This window comes from Gavia stellata, chromosome 7 (genome assembly GCF_030936135.1).
Source record: "Gavia stellata isolate bGavSte3 chromosome 7, bGavSte3.hap2, whole genome shotgun sequence".
NCBI classification, from domain to species: domain Eukaryota; kingdom Metazoa; phylum Chordata; class Aves; order Gaviiformes; family Gaviidae; genus Gavia; species Gavia stellata.
The window spans coordinates 39,104,219-39,116,866 of record NC_082600.1 but is presented as its reverse complement, the minus strand read 5'-3'; positions in this window follow the sequence as shown (position 1 = coordinate 39,116,866).

The following is a 12,648-nucleotide window of genomic DNA, read 5'->3' as shown; positions in this document are numbered from 1 at the left end:
AGCCAGCTTGGAAGGTTGTTTCACTTGACATTGCAGCACCCCAGGCAGAAATCAGGGTGAGATGGACATTTTGCTGTCAGGCATCTCTTACTCTGACATATACGCCCAAAAATCTTGCGCTTGGAGACAGCTTCTTCTCATTTGTCCTGAGGAAAAGGGGAGCAGAGCGGGTGGGAGCCAGCAAGTTCAATCAGATTCCCTCTGCCATCAGGAGGCTTTTGCTGTACCAGCCTGGCACTGCCCACCCGGGTTCAGTTCACGTGGCTGCCGGGTTTGGACTGGGCAGTGTCCATGCTGCATGCCTTGCTCAGCCTTAAAGGGCCATTGCTGATCAAAGTTAGAGCATCAAAATTCTGCCTGCCTCCATGCCCTGCTGCATCTTGATGTGGCAAGCACAGCCTATGCCCTGCCTCTTATGTACCAGCTCCTTCTCGGCCGCAGCACAGACATAGGAATACGTCACACAGCTCAGGCGACTCTCCATTTGTCTCCCGTGTAGTACTCCTGCAACAAGCTATTTATTCTGGTTCCCTAAATCCTTATTGCTCTCTTGAAACCCACCCTCCCTGCGCAGATACAGTCCTCCAAAAGATCCCCTGGTTTTTGTAATGGCCACAGGAAAGCACATTAGCATCATATTGTTCCTTCCTGCATCCTGCCTTCCGTCCAGGATTAGGATTTGGGGAAGAACTGCCTGCATTGTGCCTGGTAAAGCATCTTGAGTTTCAGGGTATCGTATAACCAATGCAGACACATACATGCTGTAAGGCACCTGCTCCTGTTTTGACCTATGCCATCCTACGTGTATCGACGTGGATGCTTTAATAGCCAAATGTCAGTCCTTCCCAACGCAGTTATTCAGAAGTGACACACTGCAGACACACGGTCCTTTCTCATTCCCGGAGATTAGAAGCCTGGGATGTGCCGTAGGCTAGATCACAGCACTAGACACAGGCCCACTTAGCTTTATGTGGTCACAGGCACTTGCAAAGCATCTTAAATGGAGGAAACACAGACTGCCTGCCTCAAGCTCAGAAGCTGCATTTGGTACTAGGCAAATTAAAAATGCAGGTCCCTGATAAAAGTCACTATTGATTGCTAAATGAGGGAGTCAGCAAACTGAACACTTTGTTACTTTCTCTCACCCTGGCTTTGACTGGCGTTTTGGTCCCAGGCAGGAGGTCCCAAGCAGTAGCAAAGCCCATCTCAGAGTTACATTAAGGGAGAAGGTGGGGAACAGGGGAGAGCAGCAGAGGTGCCTCCATCTCACCTAAGCCCCAACTCTTGCATTGAATTCCCTGCATTGCAGAGAAGTATTAATGCTGTAGTGACCATTCCACACGCTGCACTGAAAAGAAAATACTACTCATAATCAGGGTTTCAGGAGAGAGAAAAGTCTCCCTGGAATTATGTTGCAGAAAGGGTAAAAAGGATTCTGGGCCCAACAGCATCACCTTTATAAATACGCAATGAAAAGCCACAGAGCTCCCATGTAAGGACGATCCAGTGCCCCTGCCATGGTACTACGCCAGCGATGCAAAGATCTGAGAGCAGTGATGTCTCACATCTCACAGAGACCAAGAGAGAAAAGAGGGCTCCAGCTTCAAACATAAAAAATGCAGATACTGCCTCCTCTGGAAACTTCTAGAACAAGCAAGGGACTGAGTAGTCACAGCAAATTCTTTAGAGTGGGCAGCTTCAGGGGAGAGAAAAAAGCAACTTGCTTTGCTTTTAACTTGTTTAAGAAGAGTTAAACACAGGCAGGAGCCAGCAATGCTAGGGCAGTAAACAGCAGTGGGGTGAGTTCCGTAACTGCTGATGCCTAGACAAAGTAATTTATAGTAACAGTGGTTATGTTAACATTTCCTTTATGTGTGTACTAATCTAAATCAATCAGGGGCCTGTCTGAAGAAAAGAGCAGGACAGCAACATAACAGGTCTAAGCAACTTGCCTCCCCCAAACAGAAGGCAATGGCGTAAGGGCCAGCCTTAAGGTTCGTCAATGTTACTTCTGTGAGATGCAAAACTTACTTCAACTGGCCAGGAACTTCGAGATCAAAAGACCAGTGTCATAAAACCCAGCCAAGAGAAAAGGGTCCACCACAGGGCGAGTAGGGAGAGTCGGGTCCTGCAGAAGTGCCTTCTCCAAATTCCAGGGGACAGAACTCCTTAGGGAAGCACAAGCAGACTTGGTTTTGCTGTAAGTTCTTGGTGAAACTTAACAACCCGAAAGCACATAGACGTTTATACAGAGATAATCCATTTGTATTTAATCTGGGATCTCATCATTTAATAAGAGCAGAGGAAGGAGATACGAGTATACGAGACCTTAGCAGGACAATCGTGTGACACCGGTGCAAAAAGAAAAACGCAGTCATGGTCTGCACGACAAGTGAAGGCAGACATAAGCCCTTGTACCAGACACAACGAGATCCCTTCTGTACAGTTCTGGCCAAACAGATTCCCCAGCTCTGATGCAGAAAAGGACTTGAGGGATGATCACAGGTATCGTTAACCCATAGTATGACAGGAAACTAAAGGACTTCACTTGTTTAAATGAGAACAAAGGGGTAAATTTGACTGCTGTCTAGTTTCAAGCATTCTTTCCCCTCTTAATGTATTGTTAAAGGTCAACGCTTGCAATAAAACAAATAGGCCTAAATTGGCCATGAGTAAATGAGAAGGTGCACAACCATCACAGCAAAGGAGTTGTGGAGTTGCCTCGCAACAAGGGCAGCAGAGGTAAAAAGCCATTACTTGGTTGGATCCATTACACGCACAGTAACCTGAGGTGGCCGTACCTTCCAGGGATCCAGATTAGGCTCACCCTCTTTCTCTGAAACATTTTTGTTCCAGAATAGTAAGTTAAAGATTTTAGATGGGTGTTTCATTCCTGACGGCTCATAGGGGAAACACAGCTGTACATCCTGTAGAGAAAGCACTGGAGCTTTACTCGGAAAACCTTCCTGTGGAGAGACAGGTTGTACTGACACAGGAATTATTTTGCTAATATGTTGCCCCTATTTTTCCTATGCATCAAGCCAATAAAATTTTGCTTAAAGAAGCCTTTGCAGCCGACAGCAGTGCAAGCTAGCACAGAAGTAACACTCCACCTTCACAGGCCACCCTCCAGCTGCAAGATGCTCCTTTTCAGTTTAAGGATGCAAATACTGGCTAACTGCAGCCGATGAGGAGGCTTGTATTTTTTAAGTGAAAAGTTATACCCTTATATTCTGCGCAGCCTTACAATAGTGCTTCATGCAGAAAAGAACAAACTAATCCTTGGGCTGGGGCTAGAAAATCGAGATTTGGATCAGAGCTGCTGCAGAGTTGGAAATATTCAGATTTTGCCATCCAGTATGGATTCCCTTTCCTTTTACAGCTTCTGGTAGGCTCTGTAGCCGTTTTCAACCCAGAGAACCATTAGCAATCATGGGAGATATTAGCAGGTACCGGGAACAATGTGGAGAAATAAAAAGAAAGTCCAGCTCAAGCTTAATTTATGAAATATCATTCTTGCAAAGATAAAATGTCACATGTACCTATCAAAATGATGCTCCAGCTTCCCAGACGTACAGTTGTGCGCAGAGGTTATTTTAAATAGAACAAAAGCAACCAACATCAATCCCCTTTAGTTCAAGACATTGACAGATCATGTTTCTCTTGTATGTGATGAAATTTTTAGTGTCACATGGGAAGCCAGAGCTGTTCTGCAGAGCTCAAAGAAGAGAGTTATTCAGAAAATAGGCATTAAAGTGAAGAACCTTTGTAGATGTATAATCCCATCTGACATCATCCCTCGGTGAGAATCACGTGGTCTCAGTGCCCTGTTCCAGAGAAAGCCCTCCACCAGCCCCAGCCCTTCAAACCCACCCAGATCCATGTTGGATGGCCCATGAATCATATCAACCAAACTATTAGCTGTGGGTATAGCACCACTTCAGGAGACTTACAGGAAGACAGAAAATAACATGCCAGTTTACTGAAGCAAAGGGATTTGATAGCAAGCAGCCAGCCCAATAGCCTTGTGGACAGTAAGCAATCACAGCCTGGCTTCTGGGGGGTGGCTTGCACAAGGACTGACACCACTGTCAATGACCATTTCTCTCAGCATCTAAAGGAGATAATTTCTTTTTTTTTTAAAAGATCTCTTCTGGAAGAAGATTCATTCACTCTGGTGCTTTAAAAAAAAGGTTTCTGCTAAACAGGCATTTTTTTTAGGGACTTTAGAACACAGAGTGGTCAGCTACATTTGAAAAAGCTTCCTCCACAAAACAGCCTGTAGGCTGCCTGCAATACACCAGGTTTTCCCCCCAACAAGCCTAAATACTATGAAGTGATCACATGGTTTACATAAACAGAAAATACTTACCACTGGAATAGTTAAATAGCCTGCTTCCAAGCAGCAGCTTGTTCAACACCAATAAATAAATATAGCTTTGCTTTCTTTCCTTCTTTTCTTAAATTATGCATGCAACAGCACATGCTCCCGTCCCTTCCTCCTGGGAAAAGGCAGCACTGCATGTCCGCGGTGACTGCTGCCTAACCAGCGGCACTGCTCAGCCAGCCCCAGCCGGCCAAATCCCAGTCCCATTTCTGAGGCTGTGGGAGGGTGCAGCAGGAATGGGAGCGCTCTGCCTCACAGGGAGCGGCTGAACCTCCACACACATGGAGAGGCAAGAACAAACCTTTCCCCAATAGAGTTTTATAACAGTGTTCAGAGCTGGTAAGCTTGCAGCTTAGCATGCACACCACCTGCATGTCTATTTACCTTTCCTAGAGCATTTTGCTTTATCCATGCTTGCAATCAACATTATTCAAACCAATCCCAAACATGACAGTAGCAGCAGTAGAGAGTTATCCAGGACGTGGTTTGACTGGGTTACACAGCTTAGTGAGCTCTGCAGGAAGCTTTCCGAACAGAAAACATCCAAGTCAAATCGAGGACTACCTATGACATGCATATACATGCCATGTGAATAGCACAAGCTACATAAAGGCCAGCTCAGGTATTTTAAAGGACTTTCTTGCCTGTTGCACCCTGTGGTGCCAGGACACTCGGAGATCTAGCAAAGAGATCAGAGGCAAGGTTTAGAGCACTTATTCTGGGGGCCAGCAAAGAGTTTGAGAGGTACAATTGCTTACCCAGTCCTGCTTTTGAGCACAGAAAAAGTGTTGCCTTTGTAATGAGGGCACCAAAGCAGGGTTCAGTACATCAAGGCTGAGTTTCCAGCCCTGGCAATGTCCCTACCTGACTTGAGCATGTAACTTGATTTCTCTCAGCCACAGTTCCTCACCTATGACACTGGTACTAAATCCAGAACATCACAAGAATACATACACCCATGCAGTAGTTCGGATACAATGGCCAGCCAAAAAAATTCTGCAAAAGAGAAGGATTTGTTAGAGTTTCCTTGGAAGAATAATGGAGGGGAAAAATGTAATACCTCTACATATTAACACAGGCAAAGAACTGGAGCACCATCAACACTTAAGATCTGACAAAACAGCCCAGCAAGAAGTAGGACACTAAATGAGATTCAGGGCTGATGGCTGCCCGCTCTGGAGAAGCCCACTCCTTAGCTGTTTCAACACCAGTCAGTAGATCTGAACTCTCACTCCAAGTTTCTAAAACAGGGTTAGGTGCAGGACTACTTCCTACAAGGTGTTTCTCAACTGCAGAAGTTTAGAAGATTGCAGTCCACTAAATTCTACCCACTTTGCTCCCTCTGGTCAAAAGAGGGAAAGAAGTCATAGGCTTAACTTTTAAACAATAAATACATATCCAGAAAACAGGATTGGCTAAACCATGTTTTTATTTCATCTGAAGTCCATAAAATGCCCAGCGCATGCACACAGAGACCATAACTGCTCTTGTGTACACGTTCAATGTTCCCTTTACCCCTACCATTATTATGACCATTGAAGGCAAGGCCTTAAAAAGCTAAGGGCACTACAGTTAGGACTTCAGGAGTGGAAACTGCAGGGACCACAACACTGATGTTCTTCACAGCCTTCACCTATACATTCTGCTATACCCCTCAGCTCTAATCTGCAGCAGCCTCCACTCCAAGTTTCTCTCTCTTTCCTGGTCCTGCTCACAGCCAGTCACTGCAAGGTCAGGGCTCGTGCTGCACACATACACAGGGTAGGAACAAAACATACTTCTTACCTCCTTCCTATCTGCATTCTCAAGTGGTTACCTAAATACAGAGGCACAAAGATTGGCTGATGCCATCTATCACAGCAGGAGACCATGACAGCTCTACTGCAAACCCTGTATGTCGAGGAGAGCCATCAGCCAGATGAAATATAAACTGCCTGGCAAGGAAGGACACTGAAAACATTGCTCTCCACAAAACACGGCAGGCTAAGAGAGCCATCTCCTCCCTCACCCACCTCTGTTTACCATCCTGTGAGCCATGCTGCCACACAGCTTTTATAGATGAGGCCTCTTTCATACAGCTGAAGTGCAGGCTGCAGGGATAAGCACAGGAAAACTCCCAGACAGACCCATGGCTTAGCCCTCCGTGTGCACCAAATCACGATCACATGAAGCACCTGCACAGAGCAGATACTAGGAGTACAAAATTTTGTTCAGGATCAGCCCTCCCTCAGTTTCTCTGTCAAAAAAAGAAAACAGAACATGTGAAATCCATTGCAGTCCTGAAACACAACCCATTCTACTTACAGCTTCACCCTCAGGAGGCAAGCTAGGAGAGCTTGACTAAGAGGTGTTACCGGAAGAGTCATTCAGATCAGTACTAAGGCTTGTAAACCTTAAAAAGGGTTTTTAGCAGCCCTCTTCAGCCCAGTGCAACAACGACTATCTCATTTAAAGTGTTTCTTCAGACAGCAGAAGCCCATTAACTTCCACAGACTCCAACATAACTATGATCATGTATCATAATTACCACTTCAGGCACTGGATAGTCATACAGATACAGAACAAGCATTTTCCCCCTTTCTAATAATTTCACCTCGCCTTTTAGATTTCCTAAATACTACATGGGTTTGGTGTCAGTCATCATGATACAGCTTACTTTTAATTAGCTCTACAAGTTTTCTGAATGAGGCATTTTTCTTAAGCCCCCATCCACCATAAGGGTTTGTTAATCTCTAGACATCTCAGACAAGAGGGAGAAGTGCTGTGATAAGGAGGGTGGAACATTGCGCAATTCCGCCTGCAGGGATATTTGGATAAGGCTTGCACGTATCAGTAGAAGAATGGCTTAATTTGTAAGCTGGAACAATAGATGACAGCTCATCTTCTTGCTGCTGTGCTCATCCCTAATGAGTCTCTAATAAAAATGCTGGTGAAAAATTTTTTTCCTTAACAAATGAAGGAACACACTATAGCCATCATCAGGAAACCTGCAACACCACAGTTCCTCAGTATTTAAGTTTTTAGTCGTAACTCTTGTAACAAATGCACCCAAAGCACTTCCTCATATCTCCAAAAGGATTTACAACAGACTGCAGTGGTTAAGTCTCCAGTTACTGAGATGACATCTTTATTAAACACACTAAAAGAATGCAAAGATACTGCATAATCCTTCACCATTAAAACTGAATTTTACTTGCTGAAAACCAAAGAGCCTATCTGGCAAAGTACTGGCTTCCCATCCTTACTGCCTTGCATCTGCCTGTACTAGCTATAACAGCAACACTGTCATTTGTTTCAGTTCTACTGACTTTATATTAATCATATTCTCTTGTGATTAAGCCAGTGTAAAGAGATTACACTTTTTCCTAGCCACAAAAGTTCTATGAGCTACCAGAAAAATCAAAAGTTAGCAATTAGCTGAGAAGATTGCTTATTGCTTGAGTGAAATAGCTTGAGTGAAATAGCTAAAACGCTAACTGCTAAAGTGACAGAATCCTAGATAAGTCTGTAGATAGCAACTGCAGGAGAAAAAAAACCATCCTTTTCTTATGAATTGCTTATAAATCATCTCCATCAAGGGTATCTCTTAAATGGATGCATGAAAATTGTGGGAATGCATATATCACCCATCGTATAACAGCATCATTCCCCTTTCTGTTTTCTGAAAATGTATGTCCAAAAACCAATCCCAGGGCAGCTGGAGAGTATGGAGAGCAAGAATTATCTATAAACTGTGTCAATTTGGCAGCTATAGGAGGGATCTCATCAATGTATACAAATACCTGAAGGGAGGGTGCAAAGAGGATGGAGGCAGGCTTTTGGCAGCAGTGCCCAGTGACAGGACCGGAGGCAATGGACACACACTGAAACACAGGTTTCCTGCTAACATAAGAGAAAAAGCTTTTCACTCTTAGGGTGACTGAGCACTGGCACAGGTTGCCCAGGGAGCTTGTGGAGTCTCCCACCTTGGAGATACTCAAAAGCCATATGGGCACAGTCCTGGGCAACCTGCTTGAGCAGGGCGATTGGACCAGATGACCTCCTGAGGTCCCTTCCAGCCTGGACCACTCTGCAATCAGTGCTCTACACTGCAGTCAATTAGTGCCTTCCCACCCTGTGCTAAAGACCTTGGCACACTGCCAGGTACCATCTCCATCTCAGGGAGATGAAGGTGAGTCCTTAATTACCTATCTGCAAGCTGCTTAAGGGGTCACCTCACTCTCTAAGACAGCTTTAAACCATTAACGTTTCCTGAATTGCTCCAGCTGATAGTTTTATCACCTAAGGTCAAGCGACAGAGCTTCAGACCACTTACTTCCAAACCCCACAGATCTGCAAAGCCTACACAGGTGTTTCCTTAGGGACTGCCTCATGACAGGGAGTCAACTTCCTAGTTATTCCTTAGTTATTGCAACGATCCCCACTTCGATTCTCATCCTTGCACTAAATCCTGGTAGTAGCCATAGGATGCGGCAGTGGTAGTAACAACTTTTTTCCACAAACCCCTAAAAGCATACACACATCAGGACAGAAAACGTAACTTACATATGCTTTGGCAAGAGACAAGCACCCTTCTGGTTTTTACACAGCATTTACTCCTGCAATTTATTCATTTATTTTTGCCCTACATGTGTTTTAAAATGTTAAATCTAGGCCCAACCAAGTTTGGTAAAGTAACATTTTTAGTCAGAGGTGTCTAGCTGAGGCCATTCTTTTTAGAGTTGCATCTTCAAAAAAAAAAAACAAAAAAGAAATTCAGTCTTTTATAAGAAAAGTTTGCCCCTTCTACAATCACAGGACACAATGTGAAACTCACTGGATTTTTTGAGAATCTTTTAATAAAACCTGCAAACCCTAAAAATACGGCCTAAAATGCCCTATAGGAAAAAAGTTACTGTCCTACAAGTTTTGCTCAGATAACAAAACAGAATTAATTTTCAAAGCTCTCCTCATATTCCCTGCCTGAGCACCTCTTAGAGACCACTACTAAAATTTAATTTTCAACTATTCTTTGCAAGTCAAAATTATGTCAGAGGTAAATAAAACCATTCCAGAGAAATTCAGTAGCCTGAGAAGACCATTTTTCCTCACAGCAAGAACACAATCCACTCTCAGTTACAATGACCACCACGACGAGCATTGGAGAGAAAACCTAGGTAGCTATGGCTTAACACAGGCTTTTATTTCATTGTACACTACAGGAAGGTGGTAAGCTGCATTGAAGAAAAACTGTGTCAATAGTGAAGACAGAGCAATACTGAAGAGCTGCAAACAGGTAAGCCATAGGATCACAGGGCAGTCACAAGGAAAGCTGAGCTGTGACTTGGTGCCTGAAAACAGCAAGAAGATGGGAGGAAAAAAAACAAACCACAGAACAGGGCAAGAAAGATTTCACCAGCAGTTTTCCCCCATAACACGAGAACAAAAAGCAGGCTAGGGTTTTCTTCACATCTCTGCATGCATATTTGAAAAGTTGACTTTTAATCCAAATCACAGAGAGGCACATGTATACAGGAAAGGCTACTTTGTCACGAAGCCTCCAAAAGAGAATGGAGAGACTTACGTGTTTGCATTTGGGTTTGGGGCTGACAAGATTGTTTTCACTCCATCCTGTGCTCTCAATTTTCTTCAGCCCCAATGAATCCTCCAGCCTTTTAACAGTGTGCTGGAGCACTCTTAAGCCAATTATCTCCTCATGGCCCTCCAGAGAGGTCTCTGCTGTGTAAGCATCAGAGATTTCCCCAGGGGTGGAGGAAGAGAGAGCTTCTGGGCAATGCCAACTCCCAAACACTCTGTGGGAGACAGAAGTTGTCAAACGCCCCTCTCAAGCAGAGCTGTCAAATCCTTTCTGTATTTATACCTCGAAACCCATTCATACCCATGTCCAAATCAACCTGCTAGACTGCCTCCCAACACGCAGTTTCACACTTCAGGTTTCCAAGAGGTGCTCAGACATTATGAAGAAAAGCAGCAAACACACTTATACACTGCTTGCATCCCATTTAAGACTGTCACTTCTCTTTGTCGGAGCTGTCATGAAACCCCATGCAGTAAATGACAAGCCAACTCCGAAGCACTGCACCTAGTAAAAATTTAATATAATAAAACAAATTGAAAATGGCAACATTATTTTAACCATTCACAATTAAAGTGGAAAAATTATAAGGCAGCCATTCATGGAATGATTTTGTGTACAAATGGTTGGAAAAAGAGACATTAAAATTACAGTTCCATACATGGAGTCAGGTAAACAGCAATGACCACGCAATGTTTTCCCCTGGAAAGCCAAGGCTGCTAAGAGATGTAATAAAAGGACAGTAAGAAAAAAAGATTTATTTTATTTTTAAAAGAAGTCTGAGGTGAACAGGAATCTGAAATTCATCATAAACTTTCCCACCACACCGCAACCACTCCTCCTCCTTCCACCCCCAAAAGAATACAAATACACTTCCCTCCTCTTCTTCCCAAGTCCCAGCACAGAATGGGAAGGGAGCAGCAGCAACATTCATTCCACAGCATCTCTCTCTTATTCTGCATAGAACTGATACCACATGGACACATCTGCTACTGTCAAAAGCGCCTTGAAGGCTCTGAACTAGTTGCTGAATAAACAGAGTAGTTTTCCTGGGTCTCTTGGATAACATTAGCCTTTTACACAATCCACCTGGAAACGGTTCTTTGAAGTCAACAGTGGGTTTCTGTTGACTTCACCTGACATGCCACAACTATCAAAAATTCCTGTCTTGGTGTGACAGCTCTACCATCCTCACTTAAGTTAATGTCAGTGCAGCTTCTGCATCTGTCATCAAGTGCTGAAAAAGAAGTATTTCCCTTCTTTATATAAGGAACAATAAAAGAATTAGAACAGTAGGGAAAGTACCTGAACGCACCAGGATGAATGGAAACAGCTTTAGTCCAATTCCTATCACCAATTAAGAAACCATTAACTGAAAAAACAGCTGATGAGAAGATTATAGATTTCCTAGAGGGATTTACAGAAGGAAAGGGTGACGTGCGTGGCACTTGGTTAAAGCATTACCTGCTAGACCTGCTGCCACCTACCTCACAGTAGAAAACACAGGCAGAGATGGCTATTACAGAGCAAGTAAGAGGAATTTTTTTGCAACAAGGTCCCCTGAGGAGTAGAAAATGATACCAGATGGCCCTGACTGCATGCAGTGCTTGGATTTGCTGTGACAGATGGGGAGATAGGTAAAAAAAGGGGATATTATAAAATGGACCATTTTATTTAACTCATTAACATACTCTGCCTCAAAAAAATAATCTTCTGTGTGGAACTAACAATTTGGAAAGGTTTGATGATTTAAAATTTTATATTCTCCTTTATCACATAACCAAAAGCTTCCTTAATCACTGCAGTTTCAGCTACAGTATTGAAAATAATAGTTCAACACAGAGATAACAGAGGCAGTCAAAAGAAAATGCTGTTACTACTTCTAAATGGGTAGGAAAAAAAAAGTAAGTATCACAAAAGTCTTTAACACTTAACCAAGTGCCAAAATGAAAAGTACATGTTATCAGAATTTTTGTGCTAATGTTTTCATTTAAAATACCTCATCTGCTCCTATAACTTGGTCTCTAAAGTTCATGAATTATTAAACTGAGTATTACCATTTCTGGTGGCTGCCCCAGAAATTGGAAACATGATCTGAGGGACAGGAGAAAAGACAGACAACAAGACCTCTCAGCAGCAGCACCTCTTATGATTAATATGCCAGAGGTTAGGTCAGCAGTGAAAAGGCTGGCTGTCACATCCTCATCAATACACATTCATCCATGTAAGAAGGTACTATCCACATGCTCCAACATTGGAACAAAACATGTGAAATGGGACCTCACCTACACACCTCCCTAAACCCTTGCTATTGTCATACACAAAATGAGGCAGAAGTGGAACAGTGTCAGGATGCCAGCTTAACTAGTGGGGTGGGGTGCACACACAAGTGACAAATGACAGTTTAAAGAGAAAAACCTACTGTTGTACAAAATGTAAGCATCTGATCCTGCACTAAGCTATCTCCTGCTTCTGCTGCAGAACTTGCAAACTCTCCAGCTTTTGGAAACAGTTCAGTTATGTGGAAAGATTAAACAAGGTAAAATAGTGACATTATCAAGGAAAAAGGTAATTAGGGGGCAATGAGGAAGAACACTGGGAGGTCTGGTGTAAACATCCCTGTGCATCATTCATTGACGTGTGTCGGTAACCTGTATCACTGAACTTTTTAAACAGGGAACTTACT